At 40.2% G+C, this 13,608-nt stretch overlaps 1 protein-coding gene across 3 annotated transcripts in view; it reads right to left on the bottom strand.

Moving 5' to 3' along the window:
- Positions 1-13,608, bottom strand: part of LOC136874866 (15-hydroxyprostaglandin dehydrogenase [NAD(+)]) — a 127,448-nt gene that overhangs the window by 61,124 nt on the left and 52,716 nt on the right. The gene's annotated exons all lie outside the window — the stretch shown is intronic.

The following is a 13,608-nucleotide window of genomic DNA, read 5'->3' as shown; positions in this document are numbered from 1 at the left end:
CACAGAGGTATTTCATCTCATATTCCAATCCATAGCGGGTGTTCAATCTTTCCAAACCAGAGTCCCGGCTTCCAATCCCCGTTGTCTCCTTATGCTACGTTTCTCCCTGTACAGTGACACAAAAACTCACTACCAAATAATTGGCAATGAAAAATACTTCCGTCAAAGATTCTACTAAGTTCTTAGGATGACATTCCTACCTTCTCAACTCACAGCCATTTATTTAATTTATGAACGAATTTAAAATCCAGTACCTGTTTTGATTCCATTCGAATGCGTCATAAAACCTGGAACGTGCAACTTTTATTCATAAGATATATTAATATTCCATTTAGAATTTCCAATCACTTAGAATCTCGAAAGCAGGCTTATGTACTAGCTATTATATATTTGTGAATAAGTCCATTAGGACTATGCAGATTACTTTGAGGCGTCCGTTTTCCATCCTTTGTGCCCATATTTCTTTCATTTTATTGTGGGCTTCCCTTTTTGTCCTCAGACCAAGTTGTTCTGGTCTTCTTCTTTGGTCTTTCCTCTTGATCAACTTGCCATTTGGATCTGAAGATTACCCGGTTCTGGACATCTGCTCGTGTAATTCCTGCCTGCTTCAGATCAGTTTTGATTTCGCCAATCCATTTCACTGTGTCTGTTTTGGCTTTACTCCTGTTTTCATGGAATTCGACTATTGGTTTTGTAAGTCTGTCTGGGTGAATTCTTTAAAGTGACAATATTTTATTATTATTGTTATTATAGCCATTTAGGAAAGCTCGGCTTTTATCAGTAGCATTATGGGCTGACTCAGCCTAAGCAATGAGTCACCCTCTTGATTATGAAACTATACAGATATCTACAATATCTACAATATTTACATCAGAAATAATTACAACATACATAATATACTACAAATGTGCACAAATTATGTCCCTGAACACTCTTTTCATTTACTCTCTTTCGGAATCTGTCCTTCAGTATCGCCTGAACTGCGGCTTGGAACTTTATGCCGTTTCACTCAGAGGAAACGTCGTTCCTACAAACTTACTCACAATGTGACAGGTGCTCAGGAGGGTGGCTTTCTGCAGTTCAACGTACTTGTGGTGATGCAGGTTTAATGCAGCCGGAGAGCTGTGCAAGCTTTTCGGAACAACACCAGTACATGATATCACTATTGGATGATGACTGATTCTAGTTTCCACAGGCGTTATATTTGTATTGTAAGTTCTGTGTATTTTGATATCTTTGTGGCTATTGTTTTTTGCAGACTGGAGGTGTTTGGACAAGCAATTACTTTAAGGGATGGGGATATTTATGATTTATCCATTAGAATAATATCTGGCCTATTGCCGCTGATCGTGACATCGGTTACATCCCATAGAAGCTTGTATAAAGAGTTTTCGAGAACGGGTGGAGGTGTGTATTTCCGATATGCAGTTGATGACTGAAGAAATCCACATTTTACAGAAAGTTTCTGGCGAATGATTTTAGCTATTTGATCATGTCGGTGCATATAATTAATGATGGCCAAGTGTGGGCAGCCAGAGATGACGTACAGAATGCTCTCTGTATTTCTGGAACACCACCAGCAGTTGTCTGTGGCAACTGTTGTGTCATTCATGATGAATCTACGGTAGTTCCGTGTAGCGATTACTTGATCTTGGATGACCAAAATAAATCCTTCTGTTTCTGTGAAAGGACCGCAGAAGATCAACCAAGCGCACGATACAAACTTGTCGATATGAGACTGATCCAGTTCGTGCGGGTATTTCCTGTGAAGAGGCTTTTGCTTCCATGCGGCCATATTCATCTCCTTCGTAGGTGTGGTAGATACAGACATTTCCGTCGACGGTAGATTGAGAGGTATATAGTTTATATCAGCTCTGCAAACAGCTTGATGAAGACACAATGTTTTAGGTCTGGAGTTATAATATTCTCTTAGATTTTATATTTGATTGTTATGTAAATTGACAATGGATAAGAAGCCCCTCCACCTTCTGATCTCGGAAATGTAGCAGATTCAGGATGCTGAAAATGGTACCGGGTGAGTGAGACTGCTATTTTTGTTTTTATTTGCTGAAGTTCTGTTTTGGTTCAATATATGACGCCAAAGGAGTATGTGAGCAGTGGTATGGCGTACGCATTGACTGCTTTGATGAGGTGTCTAACTGTCAGTTTCGATGACAGTAGCATGGTGAGACGTGCTATGTATTGGTGTGTGACATTGCTCTTGACGCCGGCATGTTTCATTCGAATGCTTTGATGAAAGTCGAGATATTTGTACATTTCTTCCTCCGGCTGTTGTATGGGTTCGTCGCTTAAACTAGAAGATGCTCATTGTGCTGAGCAGGATAATCTGATGACAGTTTGGGTTCTGCATTTGTCCAATCCAAATCGCATGCCTATATCTGAAGAAATGTTCTTAGTAATTGAGCCAAGATGTTGGAGATGGGGTTTGGTGAAGGCATGCAGCTTAATGTCATTCATATAGAGTAGCTGGCTGATTTTATACAGCTCTTCTCGTTTGTTCTTAACATTAAATCCATACCCACTTGTGTTCAATAAGTAGAGTAGTGGATTTAATGCCGTGCAGAACCATAATGGACTCACTGAGTCACCTTGGAAGATCCCTCGTCATATTGGTCTTATTGTAACGATTCCGTTTCTCATAGAAACGTGAAGTGAGGTGTTCCATCCTGCCATTACCGTCTTCAGGAATTAATGATTGAGATATCAAGTTTACACACTGTAGTTCCAGAAAATGTATGAGCCAAGTGTGAGGTGCCGAATCAAAGACCTTTTGAGCGTCAATGAAGCACGTGTGTAGGTTCCTGGTACTTTGATGTGCTTGTTCGAGTACCACAGTGTCATAATCGGTTGCTCCTTGCATCCCTTCGTATTCTTCTTGCAACCCTCCTGCTCCTCGGCAATGATGTGGTTTTCATCGCAGTGTGTCAGAATTCTGTTGGCTATTATAGATGTAAATATCTTACATATGGTAGATAATCATCTTAAAGGCCAATACTTCGCTGGATTTTACAGATCTTCATCTTTTGGTTTCAGGTATGTGATTCCAGTGCACAGGAAAGCTGGAAATGATGCGGGTTGTTTCAAAATTTCTGGAAATGTTGAGTGAAGAGGATATGAGTACATTTACAGTACATTTCTTGTAGTAATAATTGTGTATACGATCGATGCCTGCGGCCTTCCAGTTCTGCATTTTCTTTATGATCTGGTGTATTTCTCCAATCTCAATATCCGTGGTTGCCATTGTGGCCGTATGTAGGTCACAGCTGCCTGGACAGGTGTTGGTGTGTGGCTTGTGTTCGCTTGTCGGCGAGAGGGAGTGTGCGTGACCTTGGCGAGGACGAGAACAAGTTTTTTTACGTGAAGAGGGTGGCCGGTCGACTAACAAAATAAAATTAAAAAAATGAAGGTTGGCGAGAGAAAAAGGTTACTAGCGCGTGTCACTTGTAATTGCGAGGAACGATATGAATGGAATATTTATAATATCTTTGGTGGCGTGACATGCATAATTACGGAATGCTCATGGATTAAATTAAAATAAACTGGATAAATAACAGCACATTTAGATGATATAAATTAAAAACTAAAATTTTTGAACTAATTTACACGACCTTTTGGCTAAAATGGTGATAAAATTATATATTCATACGGTAGAAGAATTTAGTATCTAAATTGACTTTACTTCCGTGCATGTGTACCAGACACGATATTTAAGTCATGTGATAAGAGTACTCACTCTCACATACTGACGTGTTCCTGAACTATCATCTTCAGACGCTCAGAGTCCTTGCCAGCAAGATTTTCAACGTAGAACATCGTGAATACTGTCGTCAGGAATAGTGGCTTCACTCCTGTGCTCTACACTTCTGATAATTGTCTACAACGTAGAACAGTGCTGTGATCAGACGTCGAATGTGCAGATATTAACCCCTTAAGTACGTGTCATTTCCAAAATACAGTTACGTGTGTGTTTGGAGTTTATTCTAAAGCACTTTGTGTAAGTTCCAGCTTTCTCACGCGTGAACGTGGAGGACCGGAACGTGATCATTTCCAGAAGAGGACGGAACTTCGTAATATGGATTACCTGTGCTTCACCATGAAGTCCTAAACCATCGACCAACGTCGGCGGCGTCGGGATGCAGATTCTTTCATCCTAGCATGGCTGATTGAGAATCCAGACTTCCAGACGTGAAGATATCTCCTTAAGTTAAGTCGATTACGTCTCATTTATATCTGTTCTATGCAGTTTTGTTCTATTCTTTCTTTCTTCTTAGGAATTTATTTTGACACATTTTTATGGTTGTATCTTGTGCTCGGATATGTCGTAAAATTAGCACCTACGATTGTTTAATGACCATGTGGCTTTGAATTTGACAGTGAGGGTTCTGATAGAGTTATCCATGTGTTATCGAAACCATCTTTGCTTATTGAGTGAATTTCGTTACGAATATGAGTTAATTTATGTCCGATGGATTTAATGAAAGGATATTTTGTCAATATTTTCAATATTTTCCTTGAAATGGAACTTCTACTTGTACCTCGTGTTTGAGATAACGTGTCATCGGGATATTAAGTCTGAATTGTATGTATGAATTTAATGAGAATATGTGCATTGTGGCATGTGATAATTAATTGGGTTAATTAATCATCGAGACACATTTAAGTGGATATTATGTATTTGTAGGACGATGGTAGGTCCTTATATTTCGTGGCTACACATATTTGATATTAGGATGCGACAAGTTAGAGTCGTCGCTGTGGTACACTGTACATGTAAAGTATATGGGATAATTGCGCATGATATGAATCTTCGTGAAACTGAGTTTTTCACATGTTAACGTCGTAATATTATTAAGCCTGATGTTGATTAGGTTGTAATGTGAATATGGATTATTCGAGACGAATGCAGTGTAGTCTAATATTATTGTCTTCAGATGAAGAAAATGAAAGTCCATGTTAATCGATGTACTTCTTAATTCGTGAGAATATCCCAATTTTGCTCAAGTAATTTAGTAATTTCAAGTTGAAGGTATAGGTGAATGTTCGCGAAGGCCTTAGGTCTGAAGAACAGATCTTCGATGAAATATCTCAATAATATTTGATTCGTGACTAAGCAAGTTCATTCGTTAATGCAATTTTTCGCTCTCATGAGGTAACTCGATCTTGTTGGAACGTAATAAATCTGTTAACAGGAGAGTGATATAGTTGATCGACCCTCGTCGACATGTAAATATTGTAGATATTTTCTTCTTGATAATCACAGTCTTCTTGATAATTTCCGTAGTTAGCTGTAGATGTAGTAATTTGCTAGTAGTTATAGAATTATTTTCTATGTGTTTTGTTTTGATAATGTGTGACACTTTGATATTATCGATGGATAGTGGATGGGATTTCCACATGGATGATATTCTCTCCATTTATGAATGTTCGTAAGCTCAGAAGGCGTTTTATTTTGTTCAATTATTGATCAGATGCTTAAAGCTCAGTATTAATTCTCGCGAAAAGAGATGTGGGACGACGTGAACAGATATATCCGACGTCTCGGATTAACTTAGAGAAAACAAAGGCAAATTCAACTTTTCATTTATAACTACAAAATTGTTAATATAACGAATGTAAATTTTATTTTGCTATAACTGTTAACTTATTGAATCTTGGATATTTCTTTATTATATTAGTTCTTACAATTACTGCATTTTTTTCCAGATTGTCGATGAAGGCTTGGCCCAGACCTCATTTTTCTGAATAACAATTTTTGATTCAACTTTAAATTAATAATTTAATGACTTTAAAGACGATAAAGAAAATTAACAATGTAAAATACTCTATTAGAATATTAGGGAAAACAACTGCCATGTACCATCCCATTTGTATGCATTTAGGTTTGTTACGTCAAGAGCCATATTAAATTACATAAAGTAGTGATCATAGTCATAATCACAGGCTTCAGGATGGCTAATATTTCATTTAATTCAATAAAAGTGTCATATTTGTTTTATACCTTGAACATGCTTATTTTCGAACCCTATGTTAGTCCTGCCACATTCATTTATTTTTATAAGCCTACAGCCATCGAACTGAGCACCCCTGGGGTGTCTCGTGTTCGCTGACTGACTACGTCGGGGACACCATATACTTCACCTCGTTATATTCCCTGATCCACTGGGCATCAGCATTGTGATCTACTTGGTTCAACCATACTCCAGACCAATAGCTGTGAATTTTTTCCCCGTTGGATGTATTTCCACCTTGTGTTGTATCTTGTGTTCTCTCCAGCAGGTTGCTGTAGAACTGTTACTCATTTCTTTTCAATATTGCGTTCTGTGATGTTTTCTCCGCGGTGTTGTGGTATTTTTTGAGGCGTTTGGCTAATGCTGCTAACATTTTGCTTCATTGATTCGAGGGTTTTTTGTAGTACTGCACTTCCAGGTTGTTTCAGACTTTCCCTTTAGCTGCTTTTCAGTTTTCGAAAAATTTTGTTATTCAGGCGTTTCCCTTTCACTCCCTTCTTGTATTGCTGCAGGCGATTCACATCCTGACGGATTTATATAATTCTTTCATGTCTTCTTGAGAGGCTTATAGTCTGCAAGATGGTCTTTCCATTGTTCATTCGAAGTGCGGCAAGTGCTGCTGGACTTCAGTTATTGCTTGATGCTCTCTCAGACATTCTGATAAGACTTTCGAATTATGATTTTCAATGTGCTAGTATGTGTTTAGCTGTTACGAATACATTCTTCAAGCATAAGGCTATTCACCGCTACACATGGGAGGCTAGGGGTACCAGATCCATAATAGACTATACCTTAACAGACTTTGAATTCAGGAAATCTGTTAGGAATGTACGAGTTTTCCGCGGATTTTTCGATGATACAGACCACTATCTGATCTGTAGTAAACTAAGTATCTCTAGGCCTAGGGTAGAGAAAGTGAAATCTATCTGCAAACGAATAAGGGTAGAAAATCTCCAGGACGAGGAAATTAGACAAAAGTACATGGATATGATTAGTGAGAAGTTTCGAACAGTAGAGTGTAAGCAGGTTCAGGATATAGAAAGTGAATGGGTGGCATACAGGGATGCTGTAGTAGAAACAGCAAGGGAATGCCTAGGAACAACTGTGTGTAAAGATAGGGAAAGGCGAACACCTTGGTGGAATGATGAAGTCAGAGCAGCCTGTAAACGTAAAAAGAAGGCTTATCAGAAATGGCTCCAAACAGTAATAAAGTAATAAAGAATCTTAGGAAGGAAATGAACAGTGTTTTGAGTAATTCAGGTGAACTCATAATAGATCCCAGGGAATCACTGGAGAGATGGAGGGAATATTTTGAACATCTTCTCAATGTAAAAGGAAATCATCCTGGTGGTGTTGCGAACAGCCAAGCTCATGGGGAGGAGAAAAAATGATGTTGGTGAAATTACGCTTGAGGAAGTGGAGAGGACGGTAAAAAAACTCCATTGTCATAAGGCAGCAGGAATAGATGAAATCAGACCTGAAATGGTGAAGTATAGTGGGCAGGCAGGGATGAAATGGCTTCATAGAGTAGTAAAATTAGCATGGAGTGTTGGTAAGGTACCTTCAGATTGGAGAAAAGCAGCAATTGCACCTATCTATAAGCAAGGGAACAGGAAGGATTGCAACAACTATCGAGGTATCTCATTGATTAGTTTACCAGGCAAAGTATTCACTGGCATCTTGGAAGGGAGGGTGCGATCAGTCGTTGAGAGGAAGTTGGATGAAAACCAGTGTGGTTTCAGACCACTGAGAGGCTGTCAGGATCAGATTTTCAGTATGCGCCAGGTAATTGAAAAATGCTACGAAAAGAATAGGCAGTTGTGTTTATGTTTCGTAGATCTAGAGAAAGCATATGACAGGGTACCGAGGGAAAAGATGTTTACTATATTGGGGGACTATGGAATTAAAGGTAGATTATTAAAATCAATCAAAGGCATTTATGTTGACAATTGGGCTTCAGTGAGAATTGATGGTAGAATGAGTTCTTGGTTCTGGGTACTTACAGGGGTTAGACAAGGCTGTAATCTTTCACCTGTGCTGTTCGTAGTTTACATGGATCATCTACTCAAAAGGTATAGAATGGCAGGGAGGGATTCACTTAGCTGGAAATATAGTAAGCACTTTCGCCTATACTGACGACTTGGTCTTAACGGCAGACTGTGCCGAAAGCCTGCAGTCTAATATCTTGGAACTTGAAAATAGGTGCAATGAGTATGGTATGAAAATTAGCCTCTCGAAGACTAAATTGATGTCAGTAGGTAAGAAATTAAACAGAATTGAATGTCAGATTGGTGACACAAAGCTAGAACAGGTCGATAATTTCAAGTATTTAGGTTGTGTGTTCTCCCAGGATGGTAATATAGTAAGTGAGCTTGAATCAAGGTGTAGTAAAGCTAATGCAGTGAGCTCGCAGTTGCGATCAGCAGTATGCTGTAAGAAGGAAGTCAGCTCCCAGACGAAACTATCTTTACATCGGTCTGTTTTCAGACCAGCTTTGCTTTACTGGAGCGAAAGCTGGGTGGACTCAGGATATCTTATCCGTAAGTTAGAAGTAACAGACATGAAAGTAGCAAGAATGATTGCTGGTACAAACAGGTGGGAACAATGGCAGGAGGGTACTCGGAATGAGGGGATAAAGGCTAATTTAGGAATGAACTCGATGGATGAAGCTGTACGCATAAACCGGCTTCGGTGGTGGGGTCATGTGAGGCGAATGGAGGAGGATAGGTTACCTAGGAGAATGATGGACTCTGCTATGGAGGGTAAGAGAAGTAGAGGGAGACCAAGACGACGATGGTTAGACTCGGTTTCTAACGATTTAAAGAGGTATAGAACTAAATGAGGCCACAACACTAGTTGCAAATCGAGGATTGTGGCGACGTTTAGTGAATTCTCAGAGGCTTGCAGACTGAACGCTGAAAGGCATAACATTCTATAATGATAATGTATGTATGTATGTATGTATGTATGTATGTATGTATGTATGATCTTTCCAAACGTTTGGGATGATTGCTGCCTTGGCAGTATGGGTCGTTGTGTAGAATCGGTACCAAAATGTTTCTGAAGGGCTGTGTAGAATTCAACACGAGTCTTGTGGAGGTCAGATTTTCTGAAAGTATTACTTCGGGAGTAGTTGCATATGTTGTTATATCAGTATCAGCTGGCGTGTTAAGAGCTGAGCCAGGTTCGGTACTTTCATGATGTGGGTGCAGTTCTTTTGTTGCTTCATGTCTCATTCTACTAAGAAAAATGCTGGTATCAAATAATTAATGACGATTGATCTTCGTTGGTCTACAATGCGTTGTTCAGTAACTTTCATTGTTGGGTACTTATAAAGGTTGTGTATAGTTGTTTCCTATATCCTGCAATTTCTGTCTCAAGACAAGTTATTCGAAGACATGCCCGCATGATTAACTTGCTCATATCTTTGTTCCATTTTTGCGTTTTGGGATTTCTGATTCGAGAAGTTGTACTCGGCATAAAAGCACTCGTGCCAGGTGCAGCATGATAATCAGATTCTTGTGTTCCGCCATGTTTGTCTTGAGCTACTGTAGCTTCTTCGGGTGACCCGGTGGGAGGCCAGCAGATTACGCTCCCACCACCACCACCGTCCCCTATGCTGTCATCCCTAGCGGTGGCTCCAGAAATGTCCTGGCGAACCCCAGGCAGCGGCATTTGATTTTAGAACTTATATTTGCTTTTTGCTTTTCATAACCTACAGCGTCCGCCTCTGTGGTGTAGTGGTTAGTGTGATTAGCTGCCACCCCGGAGGCCCGGGTTCGATTCCCGGCTCTGCCACTCAGCCTCGGGAGGACAACTGAGTAGAAGATGGTTCGATTCCCTCCTGCGCCCTCCTGGAAGTGGTTTTCCGTGGTTTCCCACTTCTCCTCCAGGCAAATGCCAGGATGGTTCCTCACTTAAGGCCACGGCCTCTTCCTTCCCTCTTCCTAGTCTCTCCCTTCCAATCTTCCCATCCCCCCAGAAGGACCCTGTTCAGCATAGCAGATGAGGCCGCCTGAGGGAGGTACTGGTCATCCTCCCCAGTTGTATCATCTTACCGAGAATCTGAAGCTCCAGGACACTGCCCTTGAGGCGGTAGAGGTGGGATGCCTCTCTGAGTCCGAGGGAAAAACCAACCCTGGAGGGTAAACAGATTAAGAAGAAGAAGAAGATAACCTACAGCCAGGTGATGTGATGTTCACCCGCTTCAATGGAGACAGACGGTGACCACTTTGTCGTTTGCTCCAAGTCAGATGCGAAGTGGATTTGAGTCGGTTCTCCCGCCCTCTCTCCCATTGGGATATGTCCTCTTCTGCCGTCGACGCCGTTGACCATTATTTTTGTCACCTCAATTGATCCGCGGGTGCTTATTTGGCTAAACTTTATTCACACCTGTCCTGCATATCTATAGGAAGTTCCTCTATCAGCCATTGGGACGCGCCGGGTCGGGGTTGAGGACCCCCAGCCCAGTGTCTTACGCAGGGTTGTGTCTATAGCTCTTATTTAATTCGGAGCTAAACTCCCACGCATGCTGACCGGGCACGGTTATTATTATTATTATTATTATTATTATTATTATTATTATTATTATTATTATTATTATTATTATTTGTATTATTAGTCAATTTCTTAAAAATGATATTTCTTTATTGAAGAGTCCGAATGAATCTCTAATAAACTATTAGTTTTTATTATTATTATTATTATTATTATTATTATTATTATTATTATTATTATTATTATTATTATTATTATTATTATTTACATTTTTGTTTCATTTCGTTGTTATAAATATTTTTTTCATGAAAAATGCATTTGTCCTTGTGAATCCTAGCGGAAAGTGGTAGGAATGGGAAGGTAGTGAGTGGCTATGGCCTTAGTTAATGCAGAGCCTGGTCAGTATGCCTGAAAATGGGAGACCATGAAACTCAACTTAACGTGGTTCCAACCGCCGATCCAGAGAACGCAAAATTACGGCTACACTACGCATACCGCGCAGCCAACTTGCTCAGTTTTCCTTTTCTCAAAAAGTATACATCACAATTAATAATAAAATAATAGTAATAATAATAACAGCCGCAGCTATTTTGGAAAGGTGTGGCTTTCCAACTGCTGAAACCGCTCTCACACTTGGGGCAAATCCTAGTATTTCACTATTAAAAATACCTAAAACTTTTGAACACTTTAATAATAATGTTATTGGTGGGCACAAGAGACACTGGCAGGATGTAAAAGCCGGCAGACGAACAAGACATAGACACTTAAAATGAAATTGGTTGTAAACACGTATTCCATAGAGGCTCAGTATGAAAAACAAGGCAAAAAGTTATTGGTTTTACGCCCTACTAACTACTTTTACGGTTTTATCTAGCCGCCGAGATCCCGGAATTTTGTCCCGCTAGTAAGTCTATCCACACGAGGTTGACGTATTTGAGCACCTTCAAATACCACCGTACTGAGCCAGGAGCCAACCTGCCGGCCGCGACGTGTAGAGGAATAGTAATGCTATTTGCTTTTCGTCCCACTAACTACTTTTACGGCCTTCGGAGACGCCGAGGTGCCTGAATGTAGTCCCGCAGGAGTTCTTTTACGTGCCAGTAAATCTACCGACCGGGTGAGTTGGCCGTGCGCGTAGAGGCGCGCGGCTGTGAGCTTGCATCCGGGAGATAGTAGGTTCGAATCCTACTATCGGCAGCCCTGAAAATGGTTTTCCGTGGTTTCCCATTTTCACACCAGGCAAATGCTGGGGCTGTACATTAATTAAGGCCACGGCCGCTTCCTTCCAACTCCTAGGCCTTTCCTATCCCATCGTCGCCATAAGATGTCGGTGCGACGTAAAGCCCCTAGCAAAAAAAAAAAAAAAATCTACCGACACGAGGCTGTCGTATTTGAGCTTCTTCAAATACCACCGGACGGAGCCAGGATCGAACCTGCCAAGTTGGGGTTAGAAGGCCAGCGCCTTAACCGTCTGAGCCACTCAGCCCGGCACGTGTAGAGGTAGCGTGCTTGATTCTCACTCGGAGGCTCCGCGTTTAGTTCCCAGCCAGGTCAGGGAATAGCACCTGGATCTGTTCGAAGTCCACTCAGCCGACGCGACTGCAGCTGAGGATATCTGTCTGACGGAGAGATAGGGTCCCGGTTTAGACAGTCAACAATAACGGACGAGAGGATTATTTAAGCTCACCACGCGTCAGTTCTGAATCTGCAGACCTTCGGGTTGAGTAGCGATCGATCGACAGGCCCTTGTGCCTCGCGTACACAACCATCAAGGACGGGGAAGTAAAATACTCCCTTGAACTTACAGAACTTACAGCCACGGTGACTGAACAATCGATTAACACAGTTTAGACAAGACAAACGTAAAGAGAAATCCGACACAAAAAATCCTTGAGTAATACCAGACAAAAAAGGACCGTGACTGACGCCATGCAGTTCTCCCCGGTTATGAACCCCTTTTAGAATAAATCTTAACAAAATATGAACAGTGATAAGTTTCGAAATAATGGTGATTTCCAACAAACTAGTAGCGTTACAAAAATGTTGCAAAATTTGGCCAGGGACGACTCGGGAGAAAGGAGACGAGTTGCTCGACTAAGTGATATGTTCCGAGCTGTCAGTGAAGAGATGGCGTGAATGACATCATTAAAGAAATACATTTGAATGGTGTTTATAAAAGTAGGAAAAATCACAACATGAAGATAAAGTTGGAATTCAAGAGGACAAATTAGGGCAAATATTATTTTATAGGAAGGGGAGTTAGGGATTGGAATAATTTACCAAGGGAGATGTTCAACAAATTTCCATATTCTTTGTAATCATTTCAGATAAGGAAAACAGCAGATAGGGAATCTGCTACCTGGGCGACTGCCCTAAATTCAGATCAGTAGCGATTGATTGATTGATTGATTGATTGATTGATTGATTGATTGATTGATTGATTGATTGATTGATTGATTGATTGATTGATTGATTGATTGATTGATTGATTGATTGATTGATTGATTGATTGATTGATTGATTGATAATATCTTTGAAGTATACTCAAAGATTGGAAAAGAAGTATTATCTTTACAATGCATCATGTTCAACACACACATGACCTCTTGATAGTAAACATTTACAATATTTTCACTTCTCTAACTTTCGATTTGAAATGCAACATTTTATAACAATACCTGACTGAGCTTTGTCAGTAATTTTCTTTATAATTTTCCATATTTACCCCAAGAAAATTCTGAATCGACCCTAATTTCTACTACCGTATCACTTGTATGAATCCTCATAATACCATACGTTATAGACGCAAATGCGGCGAGTCACGATGTCACGAGTTATATACTCTTGTAACTCACAAATAAATTTAAAAAAAGGAGAAATCCCTAATTTGAAGGTTTTCCTGAATTATTAAAACGTTTTACGATAAAATATGAGAGAACAAAATGACGGGTCAAATCAGATCCATCAACAGAACTCATATCTTCATCTTAGAAGACTTGGGTCGTAATTCTCGTACTTAGAAATGAGATCCTGGAACCATTATCCATATTTCCCTAGCCTGTACACAAACAATAAGTTAGAA

The sequence above is a fragment of the Anabrus simplex genome, chromosome 5 (genome assembly GCF_040414725.1).
Source record: "Anabrus simplex isolate iqAnaSimp1 chromosome 5, ASM4041472v1, whole genome shotgun sequence".
NCBI classification, from domain to species: Eukaryota; Metazoa; Arthropoda; class Insecta; order Orthoptera; family Tettigoniidae; genus Anabrus; species Anabrus simplex.
The sequence above is the reverse complement of the archived record's forward strand: the minus strand, read 5'-3'. Positions and strand labels throughout refer to the sequence as shown.